The sequence below is a fragment of the Euprymna scolopes genome, chromosome 9, assembly GCF_053919585.1.
Source record: "Euprymna scolopes isolate OS-2025 chromosome 9, ASM5391958v1, whole genome shotgun sequence".
Lineage (NCBI taxonomy): Eukaryota > Metazoa > Mollusca > Cephalopoda > Sepiida > Sepiolidae > Euprymna > Euprymna scolopes.
In genome coordinates this window covers 100,044,258-100,054,292 of record NC_136490.1, presented here as the reverse complement: position 1 = coordinate 100,054,292, position 10,035 = coordinate 100,044,258, and positions in this window count along the sequence as shown.

Genomic DNA, 10,035 nt, shown 5'->3' with positions numbered 1-10,035 from the left:
TCTGAATACCCTTTATGTATAATTTCAAATCTTTAGACAAAAAAGGGTCTTAGTAATTTGGTAAACACTCCATAGGTCAATTTTTTAAATTTGACCCCGAATTGTGCCCCTTTAACATCTATTGTTTGGGGGTCAAATCAAGTTATTAAGTTAGAGCCATGTCCAAGGAACCTATATCTAAAATTTCAAGTGTTTAGACCCAAACTTGTTGGAGGACGTTGGTAGAGTTCTCTCAGGTCAAATCGTTGAACTTTGACCCCTTAATAGCGCAATTTCTTGCAGCAAACGAATTACACTGATGTCCCCAAATATCAGTACTCTGTATATCAAATTTCGTATCTGCAGACTTAAAATTTACAAAGTTATTGTGTCGGAAAATGTACACACACAAACGCGCACACAACCACACACACCGACACGTTCACTTTTATAGATATATAGATCAGTAGATAGATTAAACACAAATATATACGTATACATAAATATATATGGAAACTATTTTGTGTTTACTATGAACTTTTTACGCAAATATTATGCAAGTATAAATCAGGTAGAATATCTGCATGAAAATAATTACACGTAAAGATGATCTTCCCATAAGAAAACCGATAAAACTAATAGGGAATTAATTAAAATGAGTGTTTCAAAGAATATGTAAATTAGCTAGATCTTTTGCTAGAGAATGCAATTCCAGAACCCATATATGACAAAATTGTATTGTCTTTTTAAATAAATAGAAAAGAGGGGTTTTAATATGAATGTCAATACACACAACACAAAAGAAGAACGAATAGGCGTATAGATAACTAGACACAGACAGGTATATACATATATATATATATATATATATATATATATATATATATATATATGCCTGGTTAGCCGCACTGATGACCTGTTAAACAGCGAAACAGAACTTATGTGGATGATTATATATATAATATTTGATACGACACTATATATACATATATATGTAATATGTATATATAGTGTCGTCATAAATATTTTATCTGCACCTCTCGCCTCCACGATCGAGAACTTTATTGGATTTTTTCATCGCCTCCTGACACGCTATATATATATATATATATATATATATATATATATATATATATATATATATATATATATAGGTATATGCATATATATATATATATATATATATATAAACATTTCACATGGATTATCTATATAATGTGCCAAGTTATGTTATGTCAATTTTCCTTCCTTATGTTCACAATTACATTACTGTGTTTTATTAAATAATTGAATCGAAATTGCAACGGATAACATCTGCTATAAGAACGAACCGAATTAATCATCGAGTTGTGAAATGCTTTTCATCGTTTGTGTGAATATTGATTTCGATTAACTTCCGCAGAGTTTGCTGAAATAGGACTGCCAGTTTAATAAGTAAACAAATAAACATTTTTCAGAATCTGAAGTTGGATCAGATAATGGGATACTTGTATTACAAATTGATCGTAATATTTTAGCAGAAAAAACACACACTGTATACGTCTAATTCTTCTAGCATTTTCTATTCTTGTAATTACTTCAGTCTTCGTCAGGTTTCGGCAGTTCTTTCTATTTTTATATTGAAGGGAATATCACGGTATTTAAAGAAACGAAGTAATTAAGGTAAGAATATAATGTTTATTAAATGAGAATTCTGAAATGGAGCTCAGTTAAAAAACGTTGGCATTAATACATATTTTTATTTAGTTACGATTTCAGGAATTCAGTGGAATTACCTATTTTTGTTAGAAAAAAATGATGCAGTTAATAATGGTTCGAAAACAGTTGGCGTTTTAGAGAGAGGTAGACAGCGAGCGGATTAGTTCAGTTCGAAAGATTTGGGGAGAGATTTAACCAAAGTTCCTTTGGAAGCAAAGGGGCGGAAAGAAAACGATGTAGTAATTTAGCAAGGCATCGTGTTCTCATCATACCCATGACCAGCTGGAAAATAAATGTTTTCCTTATGTTTATATAAGCCTTAGTCTTCGTTTCACATCAACCCCAAGGCAATGTGTTTTGCTTTCATCATATAATATAATGAATTTTATATGAAACCCCTTTATAAACTGTTAGCTGTATCCCCTTTCTCAATCATGTATCTCCCGCCTGTGCGTAAAAATCTCTTCATTAACGCATCTTTCTACACATCTATTATAAATGTTGTCCCTTTAAAAACCGTGCAGATAGTGTTGATATGCCTTGGAAACAAACAGTTTATGAAAACGGTATAAAAAAAATAAAAATAAAATTACATACATGTGCACACGACGAAAAAATGTATTTAAGCCATAAGAAAAAATGCCGTGAAACAAAAAAAAGAAGCTAAATCAAATCACGCCTGAATAAATATTGGAAAGTAAAAGATTACAGTCTCATTTTAAAACGAAATTAACTCTTGTACTTGTACGTTAGTCTATGTATATATAAAAGCAAAATTGTCTGTGGACACTAGGAACACTTTTGATTGACTAATCTAATAATCAAAACTCCCCATAAACGATTATTGCAATCGTCTTAATTTCAGCATCAGATGAAATACAATAATTTATTGTTAATCTTGGGGAGGGGGTGTTAATGTTTTCTAAATGAACATGTACAATTTGATTCGATTAACTGGAGTTCTTCCCATTAATACAAATTCATTCACGGAATAGTAAACACGATGCTAAAAAGTCAACATATTCCTACGAAAATTTAAATCTTATCTAAGGTGATTATTTGATAGTGAAGTTACAATGATGTCTAATTAAATGAATACTTGTGTTAACCTATCAGTCTTTTAATGCGATGTCATTTATAACGTAAACATTAGGTTTCAGCCCTGCAACTTGCTTGATTTAAATGATTATAAGCAGTAGTCGTTTTCCCCAAGGTCTTATGTGTAAATGTGCGTTTACGTCGTTGGATAATTATGATGTGCGAACAAGAGTGCCTATATGTCAGTACTGGCAAAGGTGATTTCCGTAAGTATGTACAATACAGTACAAATAGTTGTAAACTTGTGTTAGCTTCTTGCCAACTGAGCGCCTTTCTTAACGATTAATTGTCTTAAAATATAATATATTAGAAACGTGCACACAACACTACATATATATAAATATATACATATATATAATTGTATATACACATATATACAATTATATATATATATACATATATATATATGACAAAAAGATGTTGTCCATCTTCCCGTTTATTTATTTTAGCATGTTTAAATGTTCAGTTCTCTAGTTACATCGAGCGTCATAAAAGAAATATCCATAAGAGGGACAACACCTCGCAATTTTGAATATAGATATTTTGGAATTTGTTTGTATATGCTTAGTAGTAACATCGGACTTCATTAATAAGTGGAACTAAAGGATCTGTATAAATAAAGGGTGAAATATAATTTAATAAGAATGTTTTTCAAATATATATATATATATATATATATATATATATATATATATATATATATATATATATATATATATATACATGCGTGTGTGCGCATTAGGAGGAATGAGCTTGTTTTTATGTAGTGTTTTTACTGTTATATTTGTTTTCTTTCACGAGTATGTTCGCTGTTTATAGCCATACATATTTTTATATCCATATTCCTCAATACAAGGCAAATTGCGTCTTAGTAATAAGAGTGTACTTTTCATAATGGATTGTTTTGCAAGATATTTCTCACATTACACTTTAATTTGTATAGTTTATTGCCCTTAAAGATGAAGGATAGAGACAGGTAATTCAAAACTCCGACCTTTCAGGCGAGAAATTTTTAAAATAGAAATCTCTCAAGCATCGAAGAACCTCTATAGTGATAGGCAATGAAATTGAGGCTTTCCGAAGGTATTAACATCAAGGTGACCATCAATGCTACGAGTTTGTCTGATCATATCTCTTTAAAGTACTTTAGCATCAAGTTGCCATTGAACATATGTTGAGGTTTGTGGGTATTGCGGTCGTGTTTGGTTGGGGGCTTATTTTGGGAATCTGTCCAATAGAAAGCAATTCATGGTTGATTCAACGAACATATATTCTGTTGATGCGTTCAAATACAGGGTGACCAAAAAAACCGTGCCCCATGTACACTTTATATGATGTCTCCATTATCTATTCACCGATTGCCGTTATTTTACAGGGCATGACAGAATCAACGACCGTAAGTACAGCAACACTCCAGTGGGAGCTGGGACAAAGAATACACTGTGTTAAATTTTACTTCACAAAACAGGCTCGTTTAAGAAATCACAGGACAGTTTCATTCGTCAGATAGAATGTGAAAAGGCTCCATCCAAAAGCAAAATTCAGAACTGGGATGCACCACTTCGAGAAGTATGGGACCGTGGAGAACCTCAACGCTGCTAGGGAGAACCGTCTTAGCCACGTCGCAAGAAGCAAAAAGCCGAGCTGGTCGAAAGAGTGAGAGAGTCTCTCCAGCGGAGCCCGAAACGCTCTGTGCGTAAGCAAAGTCAGTCCCTCGGTATGTCCCGTGAGACGTGCAGGAGAGTGCTAGTGAACGATATCAAGGCTTACCCATACAGAATACTGACGCTGCGGGCCCTTACAGCCTCAGTCAATAAGCAGAGGAGGGCTATGACAGTCAAGATGCTCGAGAAGATTGAGGAGACACCAAGTTTCCTTAAGCTCCTTTGGACCGCAGATGAACCCCACTTCCATCTTGATGGAAAGGCGAACCCAAGACAAATGTATTCTGGGAGTCTTCCAGACCCAATGAAGTAGCCACCAAGCCCCTGCCCTCTCCTTAGTGCACGGTGTGGGCTGTAATCTCGGTCAGAGGCATAATCGGACCAATCTTCATCTAGAAATCTGGCGCGGCAGTGACAGTCACCAAGGAACGGTATGTGGAGGTCCTCAAAACCTTCAAGAGTGACCTCCAGACTATCTACCCGTCGCCTATGAGCAAGTTCTGGTTCTAGTAGGACAGAGCGAGTTCTCATACCTCAAACCTCTCCCGAGATTGGCTAAAAGAGAACTTCGGAAGCCGAGTGATCAGTCTCAAGACTGATTTTGAGTGGGCACTCCATAGTCCGGACCAAAGCCTCCCCCCCCCAGATTTTTTTCTTTGGGGCTATCTTAAGTACAGAGTCTACACAGGGAAACGCAGAACCATCAGGAAACTGAAGGAAGCCATCAGGGAGAAGATGAGAGCCATTACCAATTCGGTTTATAAGAACGTCATGCACAACTTCGTGCTGCGCCTCAAGAAATACACGGAGCTAAATGGAGGCAATCTAGCGCATATGCTGTAGAACGGAGAAAAAAGGACAAAAGTCCCTTGTGTTTTGATGTAATGTTTTGAATATAATAAACTAGTTATGACCAAAGTTTCATTTCATTCGGACAAAACACTAAGAAAGGGGTCCTAATCAGAGTTGTACCCGTTTTTTTAGGTCACCCTGTATAATATAACAGGGAAAGATTGTTATTTTATATTTTATTTAAGGGTTTCAGTTAAATAAAGCAAGAAGCTGTCATGAAATGTAATTAACGTAAAAAATCAATGCAACAGATTAAGAAAAGCAAAGAAAACATAATGAAATTAACATGGATAATATATTATATGTCAATCCAGATGTCACTATTATGGTGGATTGCGTCCTATTCTGCCAGAAAAATCGCCCGTTCCGGTTCATATTATTTTTCCTAGAAATTAAAAAAGATTACTATTATTATTGTATTGGAGATATTTACTCCCAGAAATCTTCCAGAGATTCTACTATCAAGACATATAAGGACTATTTGAATATAACATATTTACATATTTGGTATCCTAACTATTTTAATATCAATGGACTTGCTACATGTTTTATCCATCATTGACCATATAAACACATACTCTCTCCCATGGCAAGTCTTGATTACGATTCTAGCAGTATTCATGAACACCGTAATAATTAAGAAACTGTAATGTGTAAAATTAATGCAAACTTGTTATCATGAATATTAATAAAGTAGTGTTAATTAATTAATTCGCGCACATATGACACATTTGTATGCCTACATAGACAGAATATTTACGTGCATCGAACCAGTCTATATGGTGATGTCTACTGATACACTTAATATGGTAGATGAGTACACGGTAAGAAGATGACCAACTAGCACTTTAATAAAGCATAACTTTTCGTAAAAGTCTAAAGCACATTGGGCAAGTTATAATGCGTATATGAAAATTTCAGTTTCTCTGGATTGTAACTGTCGCTGATGGTCATGAATAAATGACCTATTTACGTGGACGCAATCCTGTGTCTAGCAAGTTTGAAGTATTTCCTTGTTTAAGTCGCTGAAATTGCTGCACAAGCAACTGGTTACGGTGTAAAGTGAGCATTTGTTTTAATGTAGACGCCGTTTTTTACACACCAGTTTCAATGAGTGGAGTTTCCAACAAGGGTAAAATTTATGCTGACTGAATCACCTGTTGTTTTGAGAAAAAAACCTTGACAATACCTTTATCCTATCATATTAGTGATCATTTTTCACAAATCTTCTTATAATTCATTGTGAAGATTAATATAAATAAAGGATATTTTCTATTATAATAATATAAGAGGTATCTTTTTTTCTATGTATATTACCACTCTTTTTCCTCCTTAAAATCAAATTAAAATAATATACCTATGACTTATATTTGTAGACTTTACACGTAGTAGCTTTATTTAAATACTGATAATAATTGAAATATCAGTTGAGTAATTAATTTCCTATAAACTAATGTATGATCATATATATATACATATACACATATAAATATGTATACATATAAATATATATACATATACACATCAACATATACATATTTACATACATATATTTGTATAGGTATATAAACGTAACTAATATATACTCATGCATAGCAATGTTAACTTTCAGCTTTATTACAAAGTTGATTTAATTCTTATTATAAACTCGAGGAAAAAAATAATAACTAATCAAATAAACCGATAAAGAATCAGATTTAAAAAAAATAGAATGGCTTCCTTAATTAGCAATCTATTCATTTAGTAGTTACGTTGGCAATACAACGCCGACCTTCTCCAGATGCCTCACATAAACCTACAAGGAAGCCTTGCAATTCAACGCAATATTACCGCTCATGAAAAACTAAATTTTACTGAAATTAAGAAATATATTAACCACTAACACGAAAATTACATATAGAAAAAAAAAACTCTTCACCAACTTGATTGCTCCTATCGAGGATCAAGGATCAGACGCCCTTGAAGTAAATTGCTTACAAAAAATCACTCGGCAATCTAATACACAAATAACCAGGCAAAACAAAAAGAAATGCTCGCCTGATATGTAAAATCAACAGAAAAATTTAAGCAGAAATAAACCTCTCCCCCATTTGATTAAACGTGTCTTTATAACAAATTGCTGATAATATTCATATATATATACATATATATACATATATATATATATATACATACACAGACATATATACAGATATATATATATATACATACATATATCTATACATCTATATCTATATCTATATATATATATACATACATATATATTTATTTATTGCGTGCGTGTGTGCTTGGCATTGGATAGGAAACACCTCTATTGTATGTTGATTAACAGCTGTGCAATACATTCATTAAAATTACAAGTTAGACCATGTCGCCATTTTTAAAACAAAAAATAAACACAATGAAAACGGTATGCTTTTCGGTACAATAAAATCCGATATATTTTTTTTTATTTCTGTTTTAACACACGTTATTTGGGAAATCATTTCAAACATAAAAGCCGAATTTCTTTGCCAATTCTAGATATTCATTCTCTCTTTTATATCAATTTGATGACACGAGCCTAAAAGAAAAAAAACATCAAGTTTAAAAAAAAAGATAAGTGTTTGATTTCTTTTTTATTTTCTTTCTCTTATATAACGTTTTAAGTTCAGCGTATTTAGGTTATCGACCGATAATATGACTCGACATTGAATCGCGAATTGTAGTACTTAACAGATTGTGCGGACAGAAAAATCTGGAAAATCCTTACAGGTCTTTGTTCATTTTGCTAGGGAATCGACACGAAATTAACGAGGGGGCATTTTACAGAAAGACAGGGTACTCGAAATAGGAACTGCAAACGAACTGTAGGAAAATGAAACTAAACCCTTTGATTACAGCATCATAAAGACTACGCTGACGATAAGGCCATAAAATAAGGCCCATAAGTAACACATCCGATGCATTTAAGGACATCGTTTTTATCCCCACTCTTTCTCTCTCAGTTTCATCATCTTTGTTGCTTTCTCTGTCCTTACTTTATTTGTCTTGAGATATGTCTCTTCTTCTATATATATCGTATTTTAACTAGTGTTCTCTCGTCTTTGTCATTTATCTCTCACAAGTAAATATCGCAATTTCTCTATCTCTGTTCGTTTTACTTACATTCATGCTTTCTTCTATTTCTGTGCCGCTGGCTTTCTTACACGCATAGATTATCTCTTTTGTCTTAAATGCTTAGTCTAGCAACAAGAACCGACGTTGCCCATGAGTGAATGAATATAAACAAATGTTCCACATTATAATATTTTTGCTGTCAGAAAATTCGTGAACACACCAATTCTAAAATAAATTAAAGTTTTCTGCTCTAGTCGTGATCTAACCGCAATGTACCAGGAGAAAAATTAATATGCCTCTCTACAGTGACTTATCGATGATATATTTAGTCTAAATTACACTGTAAAGCACCTACTGATGATTTCATCAACTTATATGTATATAATTACTAAAAGTAAAGTTTAAAATACAAAAGCAAACCACATAGTTCAATTGAGTTCTTAACTAAGCATTCATTTCAAACGCGCCCACGTCATTTCAAAGAACCTACTGTTGAATTGATAAGCCGGGCTATTTTGACTGTTTGGAAGTAAAATATCTCAAATGAGTGTTGATGTAATGCTGTACAAGGGTGTCGACTTAAAAAAACGATTAAATAAGAAACAGCCAAGTTTTGACGAATAATCGATTTTCGATACATATCAGTGACATTTGTAGGCCGAATGTATGTAAGAATAATCCCATACGCTAAAAGTGTGTCTTTGTGCAATTTTAAAATAAATCGGGGTAACTGTTTCATTGTATATCAGTATAAATTATCAGGCACACAAAGACACGCACATACAATGTTTTATCTATGCCATAGCAATTAAATACCGCAGAATCGCTAATAAAATCATAAATAAATAAACAATTACTCTCACATTTAAAAGCTGTAGAAATCGTGAATCACATTTGATATGTCATTCTTGCTCCGTACAAAAGATGAGGCTCCCGATTTCACTGTAACGAGTTCGATCCAGTGGTAAGAGTTTTGCCATACTGATGATGAGTGATACCCAGAAGTACGTGTTCATGAAATAATTTTGCGCACGTAAAAATATATATAATAAATATTAAAATAAAAACAATATTTAACTATTTCAAAATAAAATTAATAATACTAATAACAAAAAACATTAGCAAATCGACCTAAAATAAACAAAGGGCAAGTAACTTCGCCAATGCTCAGGTGAGCGTAACGATTTAATACCACATAATTTTTAATAAAAACATACATAAATATAGAAAAATCTTACATTTAAAAACGATAAAAAATTGTGCATAAAATTTTACGAGTAATCGTAGCAAGGTGGAATAACATTAGGCTGCAGATTGAGAAATTATGATTTCAATTCTTGTAAAAACTTAAGGCATGTTGATGACAGGTGATATCAAGAAACACATGTTCATGGATAATTTCGTGCACGTAAAAATAAAATATTTCATGTATATTTGATTAAAAATATCAAAATATTTAACAAATAATAATAATAATAAAAATAATAATAATAATAATAATAATAATAATAATAATAATAATAATAATAATAATAATAATAACATTAAAAAAGTATCGCGGACCAAGCAAGACTGATACTCAAGAAAGGTTGGCTCTCTGAACTAGAACTAACAGAAATTCAGAGAAGAATAAATGATGAAACTG